Below are 26,769 nucleotides of genomic sequence, written 5' to 3' on the forward strand. Positions count from 1 at the left end.
TTTGTTAATTAAAGTAATCCAAAACTGGGATTGATATTTTTGCTCTTTTATTTTTCATTAAAGTACAATAACTTTTACCATTTTAATTTGTTTTAATAGTATATTGACAGTATAGTTTTATTTTAAAAAAATCCACTTAATTTTCTTTACCCTATTATTAAAAGGGTAATTGACAAAAACAAACTACATTGTCACCAGAAGAGCAATACAAAATGTACAAGTGATATATTAAAATCATCTTTCCAGCTTGAATTTCAATGATGCATTGGGGCAACGATTTTGTGAGAAACATCTTCACCCTTAAATAAAGATTTTCTTAATTCCTTACCTGTGTGCTAATTAGATATCACCTTGTTTTCACATTAAACAGACTTCCACATGAGAAAGCAGCAAGGATGCAGTGGCGTTAATGTTTCCTGGTGTCAACCTGTATTATTTCAGTAGACATTGAAATGAGGATGCATCTTGCTGCCTTTCCAATGAAGCAAGTTTAATTTAGTAATAGGTGAAAAACCATCCTTACAAAGGTGTTAATTAGAGACTTGGCTTTGTGGACACTTTTCAGAGAACAAATTTGTTAGCATAAAAATAAAGCCAGAAAATGAAGAGCTGTTTAATCACTTAATTGGATTTTTTTGCCAGCATATTTCTTTTTCTCTGCAACCCACTGCTAAATTGTGCTTCCTAGCTGTTTTTATAAAATCACTGAATCAAATCTAACTCTGATTACATCAGAGAAGGCCAGGTACCCTACACCATAAGAGGGGGTTTGAAATTTTGACTTGTGTACTTAAAGATCACCAAAATCTGATAACAAGGTCAATTATGTCCCTGGGTGGGATTGAACCACCAACCTTTTGGTTAATAGCCATACACACTAACTGATTGCGCCACAGAGACACTTTGCGAAAGTACATACTGACAAAGGCTAATAAGCATTCATCTAAAACGTTTCCTAGAAAAACTTTAAAAAGTCAATAATCTGGAGAGTTTTTGTAAGATGTTTCTTCCATCAACCAACGAAGAAACACATTGGTACTTTCCCATGATGAGTGAGTGCTTCAGGATCTCTTGCACTTACATGTGCAGCAGAGTACTGCAATGGAAGCATGCTGGGCCCATAACCCAGAGGTAGGCAGATTGAAACTATCCTTTGCTATATGCATTTTTTTTTGTTAATTTAAGTAATCAAAACTGGGATTGATATTTTTGCTCTTTTATTTTTACTTAAAGTACAATAACTTTTACCATTTTAATTTGTTTTAATAGTATATTGACAGTATAGTTTTCTTTAAAAAATCCACTTAATTTTCTTTACCCTATTATTAAAAGGGTAATTGACAAAAACAAACTACATTGTCACCAGAAGAGCAATACAAAATGTACAAGTGATATATTAAAATCATCTTTCCAGCTTGAATTTCAATGATGCATTGGGGCACTGATTTTGTGAGAAACATCTTCACCCTTAAATAAAGATTTTCTTAATTCCTTACCTGTGTGCTAATTAGATGTCACCTTGTTTTCACATTAAACAGACTTCTACATGAGAAAGCAGCAAGGATGCAGTGGCGTTAATGTTTCCTGGTGTCAACCTGTATTATTTCAGTAGACATTGAAATGAGGATGCATCTTGCTGCCTTTCCAATGGAGCAAGTTTAATTTAGTTATAGGTGAAAAACCATCCCTACAAAGGTGTTAATCAGAGACTTGGCTTTGTGGACACTTTTTAGAGAACAAATTTGTTAGCATAAAAATAAAAAAGGCAGAAAATTAAGAGCTGTTTAATCACTCAATTGGATTTTTCCACCAGCATATTTTTTTCTCTGCAACCCATTGCTAAATTGTGCTTCCTAGCTGTTTTTTATAAAATCACTGAATCAAATCTAACTCTGATTACATCAGAGAAGGCCAGGTACTCTACACCATAAGAGGGGGTTTGAAATTTTGACTTGTCTACTTAAATATCACCAAAACCTGATCACAAGGTCAATTATGTCCCTGGGTGGGATTGAACCACCAACCTTTTGGTTAGTAGCCAGACACACTAACCGATTGCGCCACAGAGACACTTTGTAAAAAGTACATACTGACAAAGGCTAATAAGCATTCATCTAGAACGTTTCCTAGAAAAACTTTAAAAAGTCAATAATCTGGAGAGTTTTTGTAAGAATTTTCTTAAATCAACCAACGAAGAAACACATTGGTACTTTCCCATGATGAGTGAGTGCTTCAGGATCTCTTGCACTTACATGTGCAGCAGAGTACTGCAATGGAAGCATGCTGGGCCCATTACCCAGAGGTAGGCAGATTGAAACTATCCTCTGCTATATGCATTTTTTTTGTTAAAGTAATCCAAAACTGGGATTGATATGTTAGCTATTTTATGTTTACTTAAAGTACAATGACTTTTACCATTTTAATTTGTTTTAATAGTATATTGACAGTATTGTTTTCTTTCAAAAATCCACTTAATTTTCTTTACCCTATTATTAAAATGGTAATTGACAAAAACAATCTACATTGTCACCAGAAGAGCAATACAAAATGTACAAGTGATATATTAAAATCATCTTTCCAGCTTGAATTTCAATGATGCATTGGGGCAACGATTTTGTGAGAAACATTTTCCCCCTTAAATAAAGATTTTCTTAATTCCTTACCTGTGTGCTAATTAGATATCACCTTGTTTTCACATTAAATAGACTTCCACATGAGAAAGCAGCAAGGATGCATTGGCGTTAATGTTTCCTGCTGTCAACCTGTATTATTTCAGTAGACATTGAAATGAGGATGCATCTTGCTGCCTTTCCAATGAAGCAAGTTTAATTTAGTAATAGGTGAAAAACCATCCTTACAAAGGTGTTCATCAGAGACTTGGCTTTGTGGACACTTTTCAGAGAACAAATTTGTTAGCATAAAAATAAAGCCAGAAAATGAAGAGCTGTTTAATCACTCAATTGGATTTTTTTGCCAGCATATTTCTTTTTCTCTGCAACCCACTGCTAAATTGTGCTTCCTAGCTGTTTTTATAAAATCACTGAATCAAATCTAACTCTGATTACATCAGAGAAGGCCAGGTACCCTACACCATAAGAGGGGATTTGAAATTTTGACTTGTCTACTTAAAGATCACCAAAATCTGATTACAAGGTCAATTACGTCCCTTGGTGGGATTGAACCACCAACCTTTTGGTTTATAGCCGTACACACTAATTGATTGCGCCACAGAGACACTTTGCAAAAGTACATACTGACAAAGGCTAATAAGCATTCATCTAAAACGTTTCCTAGAAAAACTTTAAAAAGTCAATAATCTGGAGAGTTTTTGTAAGATGTTTCTTCCATCCACCAACGAAGAAACATATTGGTACTTTCCCATGATGAGTGAGTGCTTCAGGATCTCTTGCACTTACATGTGCAGCAGAGTACTGCTATGGAAGCATGCTGGGCCCATAACCCAGAGGTAGGCAGATTAAAACTATCCTCTGCTATATGCATTTTTTTTGTTAATTAAAGTAATCCAAAACTGGGATTGATATTTTTGCTCTTTTATTTTTCATTAAAGTACAATAACTTTTACCATTTTAATTTGTTTTAATAGCATATTGAAAGTATTGTTTTCTTTTAAAAATGTATTAATTTTCTTTACCCTATTATTAAAATGGTAATTGACAAAAACAAACTACATTGTCACCAGAAGAGCAATACAAAATGTACAAGTGATATATTAAAATCATCTTTCCAGCTTGAATTTCAATGATGCATTGGGGCAACGATTTTGTGAGAAACATTTTCACCCTTAAATAAAGATTTTCTTAATTCCTTACCTGTGTGCTAATTAGATATCACCTTGTTTTCACATTAAATAGACTTCCACATGAGAAAGCAGCAAGGATGCAGTGGCGTTAATGTTTCCTGGTGTCAACCTGTATTATTTCAGTAGACATTGAAATGAGGATGCATCTTGCTGCCTTTCCAATGAAGCAAGTTTAATTTAGTAATAGGTGAAAAACCATCCTTACAAAGGTGTTAATCAGAGACTTGGCTTTGTGGACACTTTTCAGAGAACAAATTTGTTAGCATAAAAATAAAGCCAGAAAATGAAGAGCTGTTTAATCACTCAATTGGATTTTTTTGCCAGCATATTTCTTTTTCTCTGTAACCCACTGCTAAATTGTGCTTCCTAGCTGTTTTTATAAAATCACTGAATCAAATCTAACTCTGATTACATCAGAGAAGGCCAGGTACCCTACACCATAAGAGGGGATTTGAAATTTTGACTTGTCTACTTAAAGATCACCAAAATCTGATAACAAGGTCAATTACGTCCCTGGGTGGGATTGAACCACCAACCTTTTAGTTTATAGCCGTACACACTAACTGATTGCGCCACAGAGACACTTTGCAAAAGTACATACTGACAAAGGCTAATAAGCATTCATCTAAAACGTTTCCTAGAAAAACTTTAAAAAGTCAATAATCTGGAGAGTTTTTGTAAGATGTTTCTTCCATCCACCAACGAAGAAACACATTGGTACTTTCCCATGATGAGTGAGTGCTTCAGGATCTCTTGCACTTACATGTGCAGCAGAGTACTGCAATGGAAGCATGCTGGGCCCATAACCCAGAGGTAGGCAGATTGAAACTATCCTTTGCTATATGCATTTTTTATTGTTAATTTAAGTAATCAAAACTGGGATTGATATTTTTGCTCTTTTATTTTTACTTAAAGTACAATAACTTTTACCATTTTAATTTGTTTTAATAGTATATTGACAGTATAGTTTTCTTTAAAAAATCCACTTAATTTTCTTTACCCTATTATTAAAAGGGTAATTGACAAAAACAAACTACATTGTCACCAGAAGAGCAATACAAAATGTACAAGTGATATATTAAAATCATCTTTCCAGCTTGAATTTCAATGATGCATTGGGGCAACGATTTTGTGAGAAACATCTTCACCCTTAAATAAAGATTTTCTTAATTCCTTACCTGTGTGCTAATTAGATGTCACCTTGTTTTCACATTAAACAGACTTCTACATGAGAAAGCAGCAAGGATGCAGTGGCGTTAATGTTTCCTGGTGTCAGCCTGTATTATTTCAGTAGACATTGAAATGAGGATGCATCTTGCTGCCTTTCCAATGAAGCAAGTTTAATTTAGTTATAGGTAAAAAACCATCCCTACAAAGGTGTTAATCAGAGACTTGGCTTTGTGGACACTTTTTAGAGAACAAATTTGTTAGCATAAAAATAAAGGCAGAAAATTAAGAGCTGTTTAATCACTCAATTGGATTTTTCTACCAGCATATTTTTTTCTCTGCAACCCATTGCTAAATTGTGCTTCCTAGCTGTTTTTTATAAAATCACTGAATCAAATCTAACTCTGATTACATCAGAGAAGGCCAGGTACCCTACACCATAAGAGGGGGTTTGAAATTTTGACTTGTCTACTTAAATATCACCAAAACCTGATCACAAGGTCAATTATGTCCCTGGGTGGGATTGAACCACCAACCTATTGGTTAGTAGCCAGACACACTAACCGATTGCGCCACAGAGACACTTTGTAAAAACTACATACTGACAAAGGCTAATAAGCATTCATCTAGAACATTTCCTAGAAAAACTTTAAAAAGTCAATAATCTGGAGAGTTTTTGTAAGAATTTTCTTAAATCAACCAACGAAGAAACACATTGGTACTTTCCCATGATGAGTGAGTGCTTCAGGATCTCTTGCACTTACATGTGCAGCAGAGTACTGCAATGGAAGCATGCTGGGCCCATTACCCAGAGGTAGGCAGATTGAAACTATCCTCTGCTATATGCATTTTTTTTGTTAAAGTAATCCAAAACTGGGATTGATATGTTAGCTATTTTATGTTTACTTAAAGTACAATGACTTTTACCATTTTAATTTGTTTTAATAGTATATTGACAGTATTGTTTTCTTTCAAAAATCCACTTAATTTTCTTTACCCTATTATTAAAATGGTAATTGACAAAAACAATCTACATTGTCACCAGAAGAGCAATACAAAATGTACAAGTGATATATTAAAATCATCTTTCCAGCTTGAATTTCAATGATGCATTGGGGCAACGATTTTGTGAGAAACATCTTCACCCTTAAATAAAGATTTTCTTAATTCCTTACCTGTGTGCTAATTAGATATCACCTTGTTTTCACATTAAACAGACTTCCACATGAGAAAGCAGCAAGGATGCATTGGCGTTAATGTTTCCTGCTGTCAACCTGTATTATTTCAGTAGACATTGAAATGAGGATGCATCTTGCTGCCTTTCCAATGAAGCAAGTTTAATTTAGTAATAGGTGAAAAACCATCCTTACAAAGGTGTTCATCAGAGACTTGGCTTTGTGGACACTTTTCAGAGAACAAATTTGTTAGCATAAAAATAAAGCCAGAAAATGAAGAGCTGTTTAATCACTCAATTGGATTTTTTTGCCAGCATATTTCTTTTTCTCTGCAACCCACTGCTAAATTGTGCTTCCTAGCTGTTTTTATAAAATCACTGAATCAAATCTAACTCTGATTACATCAGAGAAGGCCAGGTACCCTACACCATAAGAGGGGATTTGAAATTTTGACTTGTCTACTTAAAGATCACCAAAATCTGATAACAAGGTCAATTACGTCCCTTGGTGGGATTGAACCACCAACCTTTTGGTTTATAGCCGTACACACTAACTGATTGCGCCACAGAGACACTTTGCGAAAGTACATACTGACAAAGGCTAATAAGCATTCATCTAAAACGTTTCCTAGAAAAACTTTAAAAAGTCAATAATCTGGAGAGTTTTTGTAAGATGTTTCTTCCATACACCAACGAAGAAACACATTGGTACTTTCCCATGATGAGTGAGTGCTTCAGGATCTCTTGCACTTACATGTGCAGCAGAGTACTGCTATGGAAGCATGCTGGGCCCATAACCCAGAGGTAGGCAGATTAAAACTATCCTCTGCTATATGCATTTTTTTTGTTAATTAAAGTAATCCAAAACTGGGATTGATATTTTTGCTCTTTTATTTTTCATTAAAGTACAATAACTTTTACCATTTTAATTTGTTTTAATAGCATATTGAAAGTATTGTTTTCTTTTAAAAATTTATTAATTTTCTTTACCCTATTATTAAAATGGTAATTGACAAAAACAAACTACATTGTCACCAGAAGAGCAATACAAAATGTACAAGTGATATATTAAAATCATCTTTCCAGCTTGAATTTCAATGATGCATTGGGGCAACGATTTTGTGAGAAACATTTTCACCCTTAAATAAAGATTTTCTTAATTCCTTACCTGTGTGCTAATTAGATATCACCTTGTTTTCACATTAAATAGACTTCCACATGAGAAAGCAGCAAGGATGCAGTGGCGTTAATGTTTCCTGGTGTCAACCTGTATTATTTCAGTAGACATTGAAATGAGGATGCATCTTGCTGCCTTTCCAATGAAGCAAGTTTAATTTAGTAATAGGTGAAAAACCATCCTTACAAAGGTGTTAATCAGAGACTTGGCTTTGTGGACACTTTTCAGAGAACAAATTTGTTAGCATAAAAATAAAGCCAGAAAATGAAGAGCTGTTTAATCACTCAATTGGATTTTTTTGCCAGCATATTTCTTTTTCTCTGTAACCCACTGCTAAATTGTGCTTCCTAGCTGTTTTTATAAAATCACTGAATCAAATCTAACTCTGATTACATCAGAGAAGGCCAGGTACCCTACACCATAAGAGGGGATTTGAAATTTTGACTTGTCTACTTAAAGATCACCAAAATCTGATAACAAGGTCAATTACGTCCCTGGGTGGGATTGAACCACCAACCTTTTGGTTTATAGCCGTACACACTAACTGATTGCGCCACAGAGACACTTTGCAAAAGTACATACTGACAAAGGCTAATAAGCATTCATCTAAAACGTTTCCTAGAAAAACTTTAAAAAGTCAATAATCTGGAGAGTTTTTGTAAGATGTTTCTTCCATCCACCAACGAAGAAACACATTGGTACTTTCCCATGATGAGTGAGTGCTTCAGGATCTCTTGCACTTACATGTGCAGCAGAGTACTGCAATGGAAGCATGCTGGGCCCATAACCCAGAGGTAGGCAGATTGAAACTATCCTTTGCTATATGCATTTTTTATTGTTAATTTAAGTAATCAAAACTGGGATTGATATTTTTGCTCTTTTATTTTTACTTAAAGTACAATAACTTTTACCATTTTAATTTGTTTTAATAGTATATTGACAGTATAGTTTTCTTTAAAAAATCCACTTAATTTTCTTTACCCTATTATTAAAAGGGTAATTGACAAAAACAAACTACATTGTCACCAGAAGAGCAATACAAAATGTACAAGTGATATATTAAAATCATCTTTCCAGCTTGAATTTCAATGATGCATTGGGGCAACGATTTTGTGAGAAACATCTTCACCCTTAAATAAAGATTTTCTTAATTCCTTACCTGTGTGCTAATTAGATGTCACCTTGTTTTCACATTAAACAGACTTCTACATGAGAAAGCAGCAAGGATGCAGTGGCGTTAATGTTTCCTGGTGTCAGCCTGTATTATTTCAGTAGACATTGAAATGAGGATGCATCTTGCTGCCTTTCCAATGAAGCAAGTTTAATTTAGTTATAGGTAAAAAACCATCCCTACAAAGGTGTTAATCAGAGACTTGGCTTTGTGAACACTTTTTAGAGAACAAATTTGTTAGCATAAAAATAAAGCCAGAAAATGAAGAGCTGTTTAATCACTCAATTGGATTTTTTTGCCAGCATATTTCTTTTTCTCTGTAACCCACTGCTAAATTGTGCTTCCTAGCTGTTTTTATAAAATCACTGAATCAAATCTAACTCTGATTACATCAGAGAAGGCCAGGTACCCTACACCATAAGAGGGGATTTGAAATTTTGACTTGTCTACTTAAAGATCACCAAAATCTGATAACAAGGTCAATTACGTCCCTGGGTGGGATTGAACCACCAACCTTTTGGTTTATAGCCGTACACACTAACTGATTGCGCCACAGAGACACTTTGCAAAAGTACATACTGACAAAGGCTAATAAGCATTCATCTAAAACGTTTCCTAGAAAAACTTTAAAAAGTCAATAATCTGGAGAGTTTTTGTAAGATGTTTCTTCCATCCACCAACGAAGAAACACATTGGTACTTTCCCATGATGAGTGAGTGCTTCAGGATCTCTTGCACTTACATGTGCAGCAGAGTACTGCAATGGAAGCATGCTGGGCCCATAACCCAGAGGTAGGCAGATTGAAACTATCCTTTGCTATATGCATTTTTTATTGTTAATTTAAGTAATCAAAACTGGGATTGATATTTTTGCTCTTTTATTTTTACTTAAAGTACAATAACTTTTACCATTTTAATTTGTTTTAATAGTATATTGACAGTATAGTTTTCTTTAAAAAATCCACTTAATTTTCTTTACCCTATTATTAAAAGGGTAATTGACAAAAACAAACTACATTGTCACCAGAAGAGCAATACAAAATGTACAAGTGATATATTAAAATCATCTTTCCAGCTTGAATTTCAATGATGCATTGGGGCAACGATTTTGTGAGAAACATCTTCACCCTTAAATAAAGATTTTCTTAATTCCTTACCTGTGTGCTAATTAGATGTCACCTTGTTTTCACATTAAACAGACTTCTACATGAGAAAGCAGCAAGGATGCAGTGGCGTTAATGTTTCCTGGTGTCAGCCTGTATTATTTCAGTAGACATTGAAATGAGGATGCATCTTGCTGCCTTTCCAATGAAGCAAGTTTAATTTAGTTATAGGTAAAAAACCATCCCTACAAAGGTGTTAATCAGAGACTTGGCTTTGTGGACACTTTTTAGAGAACAAATTTGTTAGCATAAAAATAAAGGCAGAAAATTAAGAGCTGTTTAATCACTCAATTGGATTTTTCTACCAGCATATTTTTTTCTCTGCAACCCATTGCTAAATTGTGCTTCCTAGCTGTTTTTTATAAAATCACTGAATCAAATCTAACTCTGATTACATCAGAGAAGGCCAGGTACCCTACACCATAAGAGGGGGTTTGAAATTTTGACTTGTCTACTTAAATATCACCAAAACCTGATCACAAGGTCAATTATGTCCCTGGGTGGGATTGAACCACCAACCTATTGGTTAGTAGCCAGACACACTAACCGATTGCGCCACAGAGACACTTTGTAAAAACTACATACTGACAAAGGCTAATAAGCATTCATCTAGAACGTTTCCTAGAAAAACTTTAAAAAGTCAATAATCTGGAGAGTTTTTGTAAGAATTTTCTTAAATCAACCAACGAAGAAACACATTGGTACTTTCCCATGATGAGTGAGTGCTTCAGGATCTCTTGCACTTACATGTGCAGCAGAGTACTGCAATGGAAGCATGCTGGGCCCATTACCCAGAGGTAGGCAGATTGAAACTATCCTCTGCTATATGCATTTTTTTTGTTAAAGTAATCCAAAACTGGGATTGATATGTTAGCTATTTTATGTTTACTTAAAGTACAATGACTTTTACCATTTTAATTTGTTTTAATAGTATATTGACAGTATTGTTTTCTTTCAAAAATCCACTTAATTTTCTTTACCCTATTATTAAAATGGTAATTGACAAAAACAATCTACATTGTCACCAGAAGAGCAATACAAAATGTACAAGTGATATATTAAAATCATCTTTCCAGCTTGAATTTCAATGATGCATTGGGGCAACGATTTTGTGAGAAACATCTTCACCCTTAAATAAAGATTTTCTTAATTCCTTACCTGTGTGCTAATTAGATATCACCTTGTTTTCACATTAAACAGACTTCCACATGAGAAAGCAGCAAGGATGCATTGGCGTTAATGTTTCCTGCTGTCAACCTGTATTATTTCAGTAGACATTGAAATGAGGATGCATCTTGCTGCCTTTCCAATGAAGCAAGTTTAATTTAGTAATAGGTGAAAAACCATCCTTACAAAGGTGTTCATCAGAGACTTGGCTTTGTGGACACTTTTCAGAGAACAAATTTGTTAGCATAAAAATAAAGCCAGAAAATGAAGAGCTGTTTAATCACTCAATTGGATTTTTTTGCCAGCATATTTCTTTTTCTCTGCAACCCACTGCTAAATTGTGCTTCCTAGCTGTTTTTATAAAATCACTGAATCAAATCTAACTCTGATTACATCAGAGAAGGCCAGGTACCCTACACCATAAGAGGGGATTTGAAATTTTGACTTGTCTACTTAAAGATCACCAAAATTTGATAACAAGGTCAATTACGTCCCTTGGTGGGATTGAACCACCAACCTTTTGGTTTATAGCCGTACACACTAACTGATTGCGCCACAGAGACACTTTGCAAAAGTACATACTGACAAAGGCTAATAAGCATTCATCTAAAACGTTTCCTAGAAAAACTTTAAAAAGTCAATAATCTGGAGAGTTTTTGTAAGATGTTTCTTCCATACACCAACGAAGAAACACATTGGTACTTTCCCATGATGAGTGAGTGCTTCAGGATCTCTTGCACTTACATGTGCAGCAGAGTACTGCTATGGAAGCATGCTGGGCCCATAACCCAGAGGTAGGCAGATTAAAACTATCCTCTGCTATATGCATTTTTTTTGTTAATTAAAGTAATCCAAAACTGGGATTGATATTTTTGCTCTTTTATTTTTCATTAAAGTACAATAACTTTTACCATTTTAATTTGTTTTAATAGCATATTGAAAGTATTGTTTTCTTTTAAAAATTTATTAATTTTCTTTACCCTATTATTAAAATGGTAATTGACAAAAACAAACTACATTGTCACCAGAAGAGCAATACAAAATGTACAAGTGATATATTAAAATCATCTTTCCAGCTTGAATTTCAATGATGCATTGGGGCAACGATTTTGTGAGAAACATTTTCACCCTTAAATAAAGATTTTCTTAATTCCTTACCTGTGTGCTAATTAGATATCACCTTGTTTTCACATTAAATAGACTTCCACATGAGAAAGCAGCAAGGATGCAGTGGCGTTAATGTTTCCTGGTGTCAACCTGTATTATTTCAGTAGACATTGAAATGAGGATGCATCTTGCTGCCTTTCCAATGAAGCAAGTTTAATTTAGTAATAGGTGAAAAACCATCCTTACAAAGGTGTTAATCAGAGACTTGGCTTTGTGGACACTTTTCAGAGAACAAATTTGTTAGCATAAAAATAAAGCCAGAAAATGAAGAGCTGTTTAATCACTCAATTGGATTTTTTTGCCAGCATATTTCTTTTTCTCTGTAACCCACTGCTAAATTGTGCTTCCTAGCTGTTTTTATAAAATCACTGAATCAAATCTAACTCTGATTACATCAGAGAAGGCCAGGTACCCTACACCATAAGAGGGGATTTGAAATTTTGACTTGTCTACTTAAAGATCACCAAAATCTGATAACAAGGTCAATTACGTCCCTGGGTGGGATTGAACCACCAACCTTTTGGTTTATAGCCATACACACTAACTGATTGCGCCACAGAGACACTTTGCAAAAGTACATACTGACAAAGGCTAATAAGCATTCATCTAAAACGTTTCCTAGAAAAACTTTAAAAAGTCAATAATCTGGAGAGTTTTTGTAAGATGTTTCTTCCATCCACCAACGAAGAAACACATTGGTACTTTCCCATGATGAGTGAGTGCTTCAGGATCTCTTGCACTTACATGTGCAGCAGAGTACTGCAATGGAAGCATGCTGGGCCCATAACCCAGAGGTAGGCAGATTAAAACTATCCTCTGCTATATGCATTTTTTTTGTTAATTAAAGTAATCCAAAACTGGGATTGATATTTTTGCTCTTTTATTTTTCATTAAAGTACAATAACTTTTACCATTTTAATTTGTTTTAATAGCATATTGAAAGTATTGTTTTCTTTTAAAAATCCATTAATTTTCTTTACCCTATTATTAAAATGGTAATTGACAAAAACAAACTACATTGTCACCAGAAGAGCAATACAAAATGTACAAGTGATATATTAAAATCATCTTTCCAGCTTGAATTTCAATGATGCATTGGGGCAACGATTTTGTGAGAAACATTTTCACCCTTAAATAAAGATTTTCTTAATTCCTTACCTGTGTGCTAATTAGATATCACCTTGTTTTCACATTAAACAGACTTCTACATGAGAAAGCAGCAAGGATGCAGTGGCGTTAATGTTTCCTGGTGTCAACCTGTATTATTTCAGTAGACATTGAAATGAGGATGCATCTTGCTGCCTTTCCAATGAAGCAAGTTTAATTTAGTAATAGGTGAAAAACCATCCTTACAAAGGTGTTAATCAGAGACTTGGCTTTGTGGACACTTTTCAGAGAACAAATTTGTTAGCATAAAAATAAAGCCAGAAAATGAAGAGCTGTTTAATCACTCAATTGGATTTTTTTGCCAGCATATTTCTTTTTCTCTGCAACCCACTGCTAAATTGTGCTTCCTAGCTGTTTTTATAAAATCACTGAATCAAATCTAACTCTGATTACATCAGAGAAGGCCAGGTACCCTACACCATAAGAGGGGGTTTGAAATTTTGACTTGTCTACTTAAAGATTACCAAAATCTGATAACAAGGTCAATTACGTCCCTCGGTGGGATTGAACCACCAACCTTTTGGTTAATAGCCATACACACTAACTGATTGCGCCACAGAGACACTTTGCAAAAGTACATACTGACAAAGGCTAATAAGCATTCATCTAAAACGTTTCCTAGAAAAACTTTAAAAAGTCAATAATCTGGAGAGTTTTTGTAAGATGTTTCTTCCATCAACCAACGAAGAAACACATTGGTACTTTCCCATGATGAGTGAGTGCTTCAGGATCTCTTGCACTTACATGTGCAGCAGAGTACTGCAATGGAAGCATGCTGGGCCCATAACCCAGAGGTAGGCAGATTGAAACTATCCTTTGCTATATGCATTTTTTTTTGTTAATTTAAGTAATCAAAACTGGGATTGATATTTTTGCTCTTTTATTTTTACTTAAAGTACAATAACTTTTACCATTTTAATTTGTTTTAATAGTATATTGACAGTATAGTTTTCTTTAAAAAATCCACTTAATTTTCTTTACCCTATTATTAAAAGGGTAATTGACAAAAACAAACTACATTGTCACCAGAAGAGCAATACAAAATGTACAAGTGATATATTAAAATCATCTTTCCAGCTTGAATTTCAATGATGCATTGGGGCAACGATTTTGTGAGAAACATCTTCACCCTTAAATAAAGATTTTCTTAATTCCTTACCTGTGTGCTAATTAGATGTCACCTTGTTTTCACATTAAACAGACTTCTACATGAGAAAGCAGCAAGGATGCAGTGGCGTTAATGTTTCCTGGTGTCAGCCTGTATTATTTCAGTAGACATTGAAATGAGGATGCATCTTGCTGCCTTTCCAATGAAGCAAGTTTAATTTAGTTATAGGTAAAAAACCATCCCTACAAAGGTGTTAATCAGAGACTTGGCTTTGTGGACACTTTTTAGAGAACAAATTTGTTAGCATAAAAATAAAGGCAGAAAATTAAGAGCTGTTTAATCACTCAATTGGATTTTTCTACCAGCATATTTTTTTCTCTGCAACCCATTGCTAAATTGTGCTTCCTAGCTGTTTTTTATAAAATCACTGAATCAAATCTAACTCTGATTACATCAGAGAAGGCCAGGTACCCTACACCATAAGAGGGGGTTTGAAATTTTGACTTGTCTACTTAAATATCACCAAAACCTGATCACAAGGTCAATTATGTCCCTGGGTGGGATTGAACCACCAACCTATTGGTTAGTAGCCAGACACACTAACCGATTGCGCCACAGAGACACTTTGTAAAAAGTACATACTGACAAAGGCTAATAAGCATTCATCTAGAACGTTTCCTAGAAAAACTTTAAAAAGTCAATAATCTGGAGAGTTTTTGTAAGAATTTTCTTAAATCAACCAACGAAGAAACACATTGGTACTTTCCCATGATGAGTGAGTGCTTCAGGATCTCTTGCACTTACATGTGCAGCAGAGTACTGCAATGGAAGCATGCTGGGCCCATTACCCAGAGGTAGGCAGATTGAAACTATCCTCTGCTATATGCATTTTTTTTGTTAAAGTAATCCAAAACTGGGATTGATATGTTAGCTATTTTATGTTTACTTAAAGTACAATGACTTTTACCATTTTAATTTGTTTTAATAGTATATTGACAGTATTGTTTTCTTTCAAAAATCCACTTAATTTTCTTTACCCTATTATTAAAATGGTAATTGACAAAAACAATCTACATTGTCACCAGAAGAGCAATACAAAATGTACAAGTGATATATTAAAATCATCTTTCCATCTTGAATTTCAATGATGCATTGGGGCAACGATTTTGTGAGAAACATCTTCACCCTTAAATAAAGATTTTCTTAATTCCTTACCTGTGTGCTAATTAGATATCACCTTGTTTTCACATTAAACAGACTTCCACATGAGAAAGCAGCAAGGATGCATTGGCGTTAATGTTTCCTGCTGTCAACCTGTATTATTTCAGTAGACATTGAAATGAGGATGCATCTTGCTGCCTTTCCAATGAAGCAAGTTTAATTTAGTAATAGGTGAAAAACCATCCTTACAAAGGTGTTCATCAGAGACTTGGCTTTGTGGACACTTTTCAGAGAACAAATTTGTTAGCATAAAAATAAAGCCAGAAAATGAAGAGCTGTTTAATCACTCAATTGGATTTTTTTGCCAGCATATTTCTTTTTCTCTGCAACCCACTGCAAAATTGTGCTTCCTAGCTGTTTTTATAAAATCACTGAATCAAATCTAACTCTGATTACATCAGAGAAGGCCAGGTACCCTACACCATAAGAGGGGATTTGAAATTTTGACTTGTCTACTTAAAGATCACCAAAATCTGATAACAAGGTCAATTACGTCCCTTGGTGGGATTGAACCACCAACCTTTTGATTTATAGCCGTACACACTAACTGATTGCGCCACAGAGACACTTTGCGAAAGTACATACTGACAAAGGCTAATAAGCATTCATCTAAAACGTTTCCTAGAAAAACTTTAAAAAGTCAATAATCTGGAGAGTTTTTGTAAGATGTTTCTTCCATCCACCAACGAAGAAACACATTGGTACTTTCCCATGATGAGTGAGTGCTTCAGGATCTCTTGCACTTACATGTGCAGCAGAGTACTGCTATGGAAGCATGCTGGGCCCATAACCCAGAGGTAGGCAGATTAAAACTATCCTCTGCTATATGCATTTTTTTTGTTAATTAAAGTAATCCAAAACTGGGATTGATATTTTTGCTCTTTTATTTTTCATTAAAGTACAATAACTTTTACCATTTTAATTTGTTTTAATAGCATATTGAAAGTATTGTTTTCTTTTAAAAATGTATTAATTTTCTTTACCCTATTATTAAAATGGTAATTGACAAAAACAAACTACATTGTCACCAGAAGAGCAATACAAAATGTACAAGTGATATATTAAAATCATCTTTCCAGCTTGAATTTCAATGATGCATTGGGGCAACGATTTTGTGAGAAACATTTTCACCCTTAAATAAAGATTTTCTTAATTCCTTACCTGTGTGCTAATTAGATATCACCTTGTTTTCACATTAAATAGACTTCCACATGAGAAAGCAGCAAGGATGCAGTGGCGTTAATGTTTCCTGGTGTCAACCTGTATTATTTCAGTAGACATTGAAATGAGGATGCATCTTGCTGCCTTTCCAATGAAGCAAGTTTAATTTAGTAATAGGTGAAAAACCATCCTTACAAAGGTGTTAATCAGAGACTTGGCTTTGTGGACACTTTTCAGAGAACAAATTTGTTAGCATAAAAATAAAGCCAGAAAATGAAGAGCTGTTTAATCACTCAATTGGATTTTTTTGCCAGCATATTTCTTTTTCTCTGTAACCCACTGCTAAATTGTGCTTCCTAGCTGTTTTTATAAAATCACTGAATCAAATCTAACTCTGATTACATCAGAGAAGGCCAGGTACCCTACACCATAAGAGGGGATTTGAAATTTTGACTTGTCTACTTAAAGATCACCAAAATCTGATAACAAGGTCAATTACGTCCCTGGGTGGGATTGAACCACCAACCTTTTGGTTTATAGCCGTACACACTAACTGATTGCGCCACAGAGACACTTTGCAAAAGTACATACTGACAAAGGCTAATAAGCATTCATCTAAAACGTTTCCTAGAAAAACTTTAAAAAGTCAATAATCTGGAGAGTTTTTGTAAGATGTTTCTTCCATCCACCAACGAAGAAACACATTGGTACTTTCCCATGATGAGTGAGTGCTTCAGGATCTCTTGCACTTACATGTGCAGCAGAGTACTGCAATGGAAGCATGCTGGGCCCATAACCCAGAGGTAGGCAGATTAAAACTATCCTCTGCTATATGCATTTTTTTTGTTAATTAAAGTAATCCAAAACTGGGATTGATATTTTTGCTCTTTTATTTTTCATTAAAGTACAATAACTTTTACCATTTTAATTTGTTTTAATAGCATATTGAAAGTATTGTTTTCTTTTAAAAATCCATTAATTTTCTTTACCCTATTATTAAAATGGTAATTGACAAAAACAAACTACATTGTCACCAGAAGAGCAATACAAAATGTACAAGTGATATATTAAAATCATCTTTCCAGCTTGAATTTCAATGATGCATTGGGGCAACGATTTTGTGAGAAACATTTTCACCCTTAAATAAAGATTTTCTTAATTCCTTACCTGTGTGCTAATTAGATATCACCTTGTTTTCACATTAAACAGACTTCCACATGAGAAAGCAGCAAGGATGCAGTGGCGTTAATGTTTCCTGGTGTCAACCTGTATTATTTCAGTAGACATTGAAATGAGGATGCATCTTGCTGCCTTTCCAATGAAGCAAGTTTAATTTAGTAATAGGTGAAAAACCATCCCTACAAAGGTGTTAATCAGAGACTTGGCTTTGTGGACACTTTTCAGAGAACAAATTTGTTAGCATAAAAATAAAGCCAGAAAATGAAGAGCTGTTTAATCACTCAATTGGATTTTTTTGCCAGCATATTTCTTTTTCTCTGCAACCCACTGCTAAATTGTGCTTCCTAGCTGTTTTTATAAAATCACTGAATCAAATCTAACTCTGATTACATCAGAGAAGGCCAGGTACCCTACACCATAAGAGGGGGTTTGAAATTTTGACTTGTCTACTTAAAGATTACCAAAATCTGATAACAAGGTCAATTACGTCCCTCGGTGGGATTGAACCACCAACCTTTTGGTTAATAGCCATACACACTAACTGATTGCGCCACAGAGACACTTTGCAAAAGTACATACTGACAAAGGCTAATAAGCATTCATCTAAAACGTTTCCTAGAAAAACTTTAAAAAGTCAATAATCTGGAGAGTTTTTGTAAGATGTTTCTTCCATCAACCAACGAAGAAACACATTGGTACTTTCCCATGATGAGTGAGTGCTTCAGGATCTCTTGCACTTACATGTGCAGCAGAGTACTGCAATGGAAGCATGCTGGGCCCATAACCCAGAGGTAGGCAGATTGAAACTATCCTTTGCTATATGCATTTTTTTTTGTTAATTTAAGTAATCAAAACTGGGATTGATATTTTTGCTCTTTTATTTTTACTTAAAGTACAATAACTTTTACCATTTTAATTTGTTTTAATAGTATATTGACAGTATAGTTTTCTTTAAAAAATCCACTTAATTTTCTTTACCCTATTATTAAAAGGGTAATTGACAAAAACAAACTACATTGTCACCAGAAGAGCAATACAAAATGTACAAGTGATATATTAAAATCATCTTTCCAGCTTGAATTTCAATGATGCATTGGGGCAACGATTTTGTGAGAAACATCTTCACCCTTAAATAAAGATTTTCTTAATTCCTTACCTGTGTGCTAATTAGATGTCACCTTGTTTTCACATTAAACAGACTTCTACATGAGAAAGCAGCAAGGATGCAGTGGCGTTAATGTTTCCTGGTGTCAGCCTGTATTATTTCAGTAGACATTGAAATGAGGATGCATCTTGCTGCCTTTCCAATGAAGCAAGTTTAATTTAGTTATAGGTAAAAAACCATCCCTACAAAGGTGTTAATCAGAGACTTGGCTTTGTGGACACTTTTTAGAGAACAAATTTGTTAGCATAAAAATAAAGGCAGAAAATGAAGAGCTGTTTAATCACTCAATTGGATTTTTCTACCAGCATATTTTTTCTCTGCAACCCATTGCTAAATTGTGCTTCCTAGCTGTTTTTTATAAAATCACTGAATCAAATCTAACTACATCAGAGAAGGCCAGGTACCCTACACCATAAGAGGGGGTTTGAAATTTTGACTTGTCTACTTAAATATCACCAAAACCTGATCACAAGGTCAATTATGTCCCTGGGTGGGATTGAACCACCAACCTTTTGGTTAGTAGCCAGACACACTAACCGATTGCGCCACAGAGACACTTTGTAAAAAGTACATACTGACAAAGGCTAATAAGCATTCATCTAGAACGTTTCCTAGAAAAACTTTAAAAAGTCAATAATCTGGAGAGTTTTTGTAAGAATTTTCTTAAATCAACCAACGAAGAAACACATTGGTACTTTCCCATGATGAGTGAGTGCTTCAGGATCTCTTGCACTTACATGTGCAGCAGAGTACAGCAATGGAAGCATGCTGGGCCCATAACCCAGCGGTAGGCAGATTGAAACTATCCTCTGCTATATGCATTTTTTTTTGTTAATTAAAGTAATCCAAAACTGGGATTGATATTTTTGCTCTTTTATTTTTACTTAAAGTACAATAACTTTTACCATTTTAATTTGTTTTAATAGTATATTGACAGTATAGTTTTCTTTCAAAAATCCACTTAATTTTCTTTACCCTATTATTAAAATGGTAATTGACAAAAACAAACTACATTGTCACCAGAAGAGCAATACAAAATGTACAAGTGATATATTAAAATCATCTTTCCAGCTTGAATTTCAATGATGCATTGGGGCAACGATTTTGTGAGAAACATCTTCACCCTTAAATAAAGATTTTCTTAATTCCTTACCTGTGTGCTAATTAGATATCACCTTGTTTTCACATTAAACAGACTTCCACATGAGAAAGCAGCAAGGATACAGTGGCGTTAATGTTTCCTGGTGTCAACCTGTATTATTTCAGTAGATATTGAAATGAGGATGCATCTTGCTGCCTTTCCAATGAAGCAAGTTTAATTTAGTAATAGGTGAAAAACCATCCCTACAAAGGTGTTAATCAGAGACTTGGCTTTGTGGACACTTTTCAAAGAACAAATTTGTTAGCATAAAAATAAAGCCAGAAAATGAAGAGCTGTTTAATCACTCAATTGGATTTTTTTTGCCAGCATATTTCTTTTTCTCTGCAACCCACTGCTAAATTGTGCTTCCTAGCTGTTTTTATAAAATCACTGAATCAAATCTAACTCTGATTACATCAGAGAAGGCCAGGTACCCTACACCATAACAAGGGGTTTGAAATTTTGACTTGTCTACTTGAAGATCACCAAAATCTGATAACAAGGTCAGTTACGTCCCTGGTTGGGATTGAACCACCAACCTTTTGGTTAGTAGCCGGACACACTAACCGATTGCGCCACAGAGACACTTTGCAAAAAGTACATACTTACAAAGTCTAATAAGCATACATCTATAAAGTTTCCTAGAAAAACTTTAAAAAGTCAATAATCTGGAGAGTTTTTGTAAGATGTTTCTTCCATCAACCAATGAAGAAACACATTGGTACTTTCCCATGATGAGTGAGTGCTTCAGGATCTCTTGCACTTACATGTGCAGCAGAGTACAGCAATGGAAGCATGCTGGGCCCATAACCCAGCGGTAGGCAGATTGAAACTATCCTCTGCTATATGCATTTTTTTTGTTAATTAAAGTAATCCAAAACTGGGATTGATATTTTGGCTCTTTTATTTTTACTTAAAGTACAATAACTTTTACCATTTTAATTTGTTTTAATAGTATATTGACAGTATAGTTTTCTTTCAAAAATCCACTTAATTTTCTTTACCCTATTATTAAAATGGTAATTGACAAAAACAAACTACATTGTCACCAGAAGAGCAATACAAAATGTACAAGTGATATATTAAAATCATCTTTCCAGCTTGAATTTCAATGATGCATTGGGGCAACGATTTTGTGAGAAACATCTTCACCCTTAAATAAAGATTTTCTTAATTCCTTACCTGTGTGCTAATTAGATATCACCTTGTTTTCACATTAAACAGACTTCCACATGAGAAAGCAGCAAGGATGCAGTGGCGTTAATGTTTCCTGGTGTCAACCTGTATTATTTCAGTAGACATTGAAATGAGGATGCATCTTGCTGCCTTTCCAATGAAGCAAGTTTAATTTAGTAATAGGTGAAAAACCATCCCTACAAAGGTGTTAATCAGAGACTTGGCTTTGTGGACACTTTTCAGAGAACAAATTTGTTAGCATAAAAATAAAGGCAGAAAATGAAGAGCTGTTTAATCACTCAATTGGATTTTTTTGCCAGCATATTTCTTTTTCTCTGCAACCCACTGCTAAATTGTGCTTCCTAACTGTTTTTATTAAATCACTGTATCAAATCTAACTCTGATTACATCAGAAAAGGCCAGGTACCCTACACCATAACAGGGGGTTTGAAATTTTGACTTGTCTACTTAAAGATCACCAAAATCTGATAACAAGGTCAATTACGTCCCTGGGTGGGATTGAACCACCAACCTTTTGGTTAATAGCCGGACACACTAACCGATTGCACCACAGAGACACTTCACAGAAAGTATATACTGACAAAGGCTAATAAGCATGCATCTAGAACGTTTCCTAGAAAAACTTTAAAAAGTCAATAATCTGGAGAGTTTTTGTAAAATGTTTCTTCCATCAACCAACGAAGAAACACATTGGTACTTTCCCATGATGAGTGAGTGCTTCAGGATCTCTTGCACTTACATGTGCAGCAGAGTACTGCAATGGAAGCATGCTGGGCCCATAACCCAGAGGAAGGCAGATTGAAACTATCCTTTGCTATATGCATTTTTTTTGTTAATTTAAGTAATCAAAACTGGGATTGATATTTTTGCTCTTTTATTTTTACTTGAAGTACAATAACTTTTACCATTTTAATTTGTTTGAATAGTATATTGACAGTATAGTTTTCTTTAAAAAATCCACTTAATTTTCTTTACCCTATTATTAAAAGGGTAATTGACAAAAACAAACTACATTGTCACCAGAAGAGCAATACAAAATGTACAAGTGATATATTAAAATCATCTTTCCAGCTTGAATTTCAATGATGCATTGGGGCAACGATTTTGTGAGAAACATTTTCACCCTTAAATAAAGATTTTCTTAATTCCTTACCTGTGTGCTAATTAGATATCACCTTGTTTTCACATTAAACAGACTTCCACATGAGAAAGCAGCAAGGATGCAGTGGCATTAATGTTTCCTGGTGTCAACCTGTATTATTTCAGTAGACATTGAAATGAGGATGCATCTTGCTGCCTTTCCAATGAAGCAAGTTTAATTTAGTAATAGGTTAAAAACCATCCTTACAAAGGTGTTAATCAGAGACTTGGCTTTGTGGACACTTTTCAGAGAACAAATTTGTTAGCATAGAAATAAAGCCAGAAAATTAAGAGCTGTTTAATCACTCAATTGGATTTTTTTTGCCAGCATATTTCTTTTTCTCTGCAACCCACTGCTAAATTGTGCTTCCTAGCTGTTTTTATAAAATCACTGAATCAAATCTAACTCTGATTACATCAGAGAAGGCCAGGTACCCTACACCAGAACAGGGGGTTTGAAATTTTGACTTGTCTACTTAAAGATCACCAAAATCTGATAACAAGGTCAATTATGTCCCTGGGTGGGATTGAACCACCAACCTTTTGGTTAATAGCCGTGCACACTAACTGATTGCGCCACAGAGACACTTTGCAAAAGTACATACTGACAAAGGCTAATAGGCATTCATCTAAAACGTTTCCTAGAAAAACTTTAAAAAGTCAATAATCTGGAGAGTTTTTGTAAGATGTTTCTTCCATCAACCAACGAAGAAACACATTGGTACTTTCCCATGATGAGTGAGTGCTTCAGGATCTCTTGCACTTACATGTGCAGCAGAGTACAGCAATGGAAGCATGCTGGGCCCATAACCCAGCGGTAGGCAGGTTGAAACTATCCTCTGCTATATGCATTTTTTTTGTTAATTAAAGTAATCCAAAACTGGGATTGATATTTTGGCTCTTTTGTTTTTACTTAAAGTACAATAACTTTTACCATTTTAATTTGTTTTAATAGTATATTGACAGTATAGTTTTCTTTAAAAAATCCACTTAATTTTCTTTACCCTATTATTAAAAGGGTAATTGACAAAAACAAACTACATTGTCACCAGAAGAGCAATACAAAATGTACAAGTGATATATTAAAATCATCTTTCCAGCTTGAATTTCAATGATGCATTGGGGCAACGATTTTGTGAGAAACATCTTCACCCTTAAATAAAGATTTTCTTAATTCCTTACCTGTGTGCTAATTAGATATCACCTTGTTTTCACATTAAACAGACTTCTACATGAGAAAGCAGCAAGGATGCAGTGGCGTTAATGTTTCCTTGTGTCAACCTGTATTATTTCAGTAGACATTGAAATGAGGATGCATCTTGCTGCCTTTCCAATGAAGCAAGTTTAATTTAGTAATAGGTGAAAAACCATCCCTACAAAGGTGTTAATCAGAGACTTGGCTTTGTGGACACTTTTCAGAGAACAAATTTGTTAGCATAAAAATAAAGCCAGAAAATGAAGAGCTGTTTAATCACTCAATTGGATTTTTTTTGCCAGCATATTTCTTTTTCTCTGCAACCCACTGCTAAATTGTGCTTCCTAGCTGTTTTTATTAAATCACTGAATCAAATCTAACTCTGATTACATCAGAGAAGGCCAGGTACCCTACACCAAAACAGGGGGTTTGAAATTTTGACTTGTCTACTTAAAGATCACCAAAATCTGATAACAAGGTCAATTACGTCCCTGGGTGGGATTGAACCACCACCCTTTTGGTTAGTAGCCAGACACACTAACCGATTGCGCCACAGAGACACTTTGTAAAAAGTACATACTGACAAAGGCTAATAAGCATACATCTAGAACATTTCCTAGAAAAACTTTAAAAAGTCAATAATCTGGAGAGTTTTTGTAAGATGTTTCTTCCATCAACCAACGAAGAAACACATTGGTACTTTCCCATGATGACTGAGTGCTTCAGGATCTCTTGCACTTACATGTGCAGCAGAGTACTGCAATGGAAGCATGCTGGGCCCATAACCCAGAGGTAGACAGATTGAAACTATCCTTTGCTCTATGCATTTTTTTTTAATTTAAGTAATCAAAACTGGGATTGATATTTTTGCTCTTTTATTTTTACTTAAAGTACAATAACTTTTACCATTTTAATTTGTTTTAATAGTATATTGACAGTATAGTTTTCTTTAAAAAATCCACTTAATTTTCTTTACCTTATTATTAAAAGGGTAATTGACAAAAACAAACTACATTGTCACCAGAAGAGCAATACAAAATGTACAAGTGATATATTAAAATCATCTTTCCAGCTTGAATTTCAATGATGCATTGGGGCAACGATTTTGTGAGAAACATCTTCACCCTTAAATAAAGATTTTCCTAATTCCTTACCTGTGTGCTAATTAGATATCACCTTGTTTTCACATTAAACAGACTTCTACATGAGAAAGCAGCAAGGATGCAGTGGCGTTAATGTTTCATGGTGTCAACCTGTATTATTTCAGTAGACATTGAAATGAGGATGCATCTTGCTGCCTTTCCAATGAAGCAAGTTTAATTTAGTAATAGGTGAAAAACCATCCCTACAAAGGTGTTAATCAGAGACTTGGCTTTGTGGACACTTTTCAGAGAACAAATTTGTTAGCATAAAAATAAAGCCAGAAAATGAAGAGCTGTTTAATCACTCAATTGGATTTTTTTGCCAGCATATTTCTTTTTCTCTGCAACCCACTGCTAAATTGTGCTTCCTAGCTGTTTTTATAAAATCAATGAATCAAATCTAACTCTGATTACATCAGAGAAGGCCAGGTACCCTACACCATAACAGGGGGTTTGAAATTTTGACTTGTCTACTTAAAGATCACCAAAATCTGATAACAAGGTCAATTATATCCCTGGGTGGGATTGAACCACCAACCTTTTGGTTAGTAGCTGGACACACTAACCGATTGCGCCACTGAGACACTTTGCAAAAAGTACATACTGACAAAGGCTATTAAGCATACATCTAGAACGTTTCCTAGAATAACTTTAAAAAGTCAATAATCTGGAGAGTTTTTGTAAGATGTTTCTTCCATTAACCAACGAAGAAACACATTGGTACTTTCCAATGACGAGTGAGTGCTTCAGGATCTCTTGCACTTACATGTGCAGCAGAGTACTGCAATGGAAGCATGCTGGGCCCATAACCCAGAGGTAGGCAGATTGAAACTATCCTTTGCTATATGCATTTTTTTTTTGTTAATTTAAGTAATCAAAACTCGGATTGATATTTTTGCTCTTTTATTTTTACTTAAAGTACAATAACTTTTACCATTTTAATTTGTTTTAATAGTATATTGACAGTATAGTTTTCTTTAAAAAATCCACTTAATTTTCTTTACCCTATTATTAAAAGGGTAATTGACAAAAACAAACTAAATTGTCACCAGAAGAGCAATACAAAATGTACAAGTGATATATTAAAATCATCTTTCCAGCTTGAATTTCAATGATGCATTGGGGCAACGATTTTGTGAGAAACATCTTCACCCTTAAATAAAGATTTTCTTAATTCCTTACCTGTGTGCTAATTAGATATCACCTTGTTTTCACATTAAACAGACTTCTACATGAGAAAGCAGCAAGGATGCAGTGGCGTTAATGTTTCCTGGTGTCAACCTGTATTATTTCAGTAGACATTGAAATGAGGATGCATCTTGCTGCCTTTCCAATGAAGCAAGTTTAATTTAGTTATAGGTGAAAAACCATCCCTACAAAGGTGTTAATCAGAGACTTGGCTTTGTGGACACTTTTTAGAGAACAAATTTGTTAGCATAAAAATAAAGGCAGAAAATTAAGAGCTGTTTAATCACTCAATTGGATTTTTCTGCCAGCATATTTTTTTTCTCTGCAACCCATTGCTAAATTGTGCTTCCTAGCTGTTTTTTTATAAAATCACTGAATCAAATCTAACTCTGATTACATCAGAGAAGGCCAGGTACCCTACACCAGGCTTTCCCAACCACGGTCCTCAAGGCACACTAACAGTGCAGGTTTTAGTGATATCCAGGCTTCAGCACAGGTGACTTAATTAGTAGCTCAGTTATTTTGAGTTAACCATCTGTGCTGCAGCCTGGATATCACTAAAACCTGCACTGTTGGTGTGCCTTGAGGACCGTGGTTGGGAAAGCCTGCCCTACACCATAAGAGGGGGTTTGAAATTTTGACTTGTCTACTTAAATATCACCAAAACCTGATCACAAGGTCAATTATGTCCCTGGGTGGGATTGAACCACCAACCTTTTGGTTAGTAGCCAGACACACTAACCGATTGCGCCACAGAGAC

At 34.7% G+C, this 26,769-nt stretch overlaps 8 non-coding genes across 8 annotated transcripts; all 8 read right to left on the minus strand.

The window, feature by feature from the left end:
• Positions 1-1,996: 1,996 nt before the first annotated feature.
• On the minus strand, positions 1,997-2,070 carry TRNAS-ACU (transfer RNA serine (anticodon ACU)). The gene has a single exon. It is a non-coding gene; the product is annotated as a tRNA-Ser (tRNA).
• Positions 2,071-5,495: 3,425 nt separating this feature from the next.
• TRNAS-ACU (transfer RNA serine (anticodon ACU)) lies at positions 5,496-5,569 on the minus strand. The gene has a single exon. It is a non-coding gene; the product is annotated as a tRNA-Ser (tRNA).
• A 4,593-nt stretch (positions 5,570-10,162) lies between these two features.
• TRNAS-ACU (transfer RNA serine (anticodon ACU)) lies at positions 10,163-10,236 on the minus strand. The gene has a single exon. It is a non-coding gene; the product is annotated as a tRNA-Ser (tRNA).
• Positions 10,237-12,494: 2,258 nt separating this feature from the next.
• TRNAY-AUA (transfer RNA tyrosine (anticodon AUA)) lies at positions 12,495-12,568 on the minus strand. The gene has a single exon. It is a non-coding gene; the product is annotated as a tRNA-Tyr (tRNA).
• Positions 12,569-14,828: 2,260 nt separating this feature from the next.
• On the minus strand, positions 14,829-14,902 carry TRNAS-ACU (transfer RNA serine (anticodon ACU)). The gene has a single exon. It is a non-coding gene; the product is annotated as a tRNA-Ser (tRNA).
• Positions 14,903-19,487: 4,585 nt separating this feature from the next.
• TRNAS-ACU (transfer RNA serine (anticodon ACU)) lies at positions 19,488-19,561 on the minus strand. The gene has a single exon. It is a non-coding gene; the product is annotated as a tRNA-Ser (tRNA).
• A 4,604-nt stretch (positions 19,562-24,165) lies between these two features.
• Positions 24,166-24,239, minus strand: TRNAS-ACU (transfer RNA serine (anticodon ACU)). The gene has a single exon. It is a non-coding gene; the product is annotated as a tRNA-Ser (tRNA).
• Positions 24,240-26,695: 2,456 nt separating this feature from the next.
• TRNAS-ACU (transfer RNA serine (anticodon ACU)) lies at positions 26,696-26,769 on the minus strand. The gene has a single exon. It is a non-coding gene; the product is annotated as a tRNA-Ser (tRNA).

Source organism: Pseudophryne corroboree (assembly GCF_028390025.1).
Source record: "Pseudophryne corroboree isolate aPseCor3 chromosome 7 unlocalized genomic scaffold, aPseCor3.hap2 SUPER_7_unloc_5, whole genome shotgun sequence".
Lineage (NCBI taxonomy): Eukaryota > Metazoa > Chordata > Amphibia > Anura > Myobatrachidae > Pseudophryne > Pseudophryne corroboree.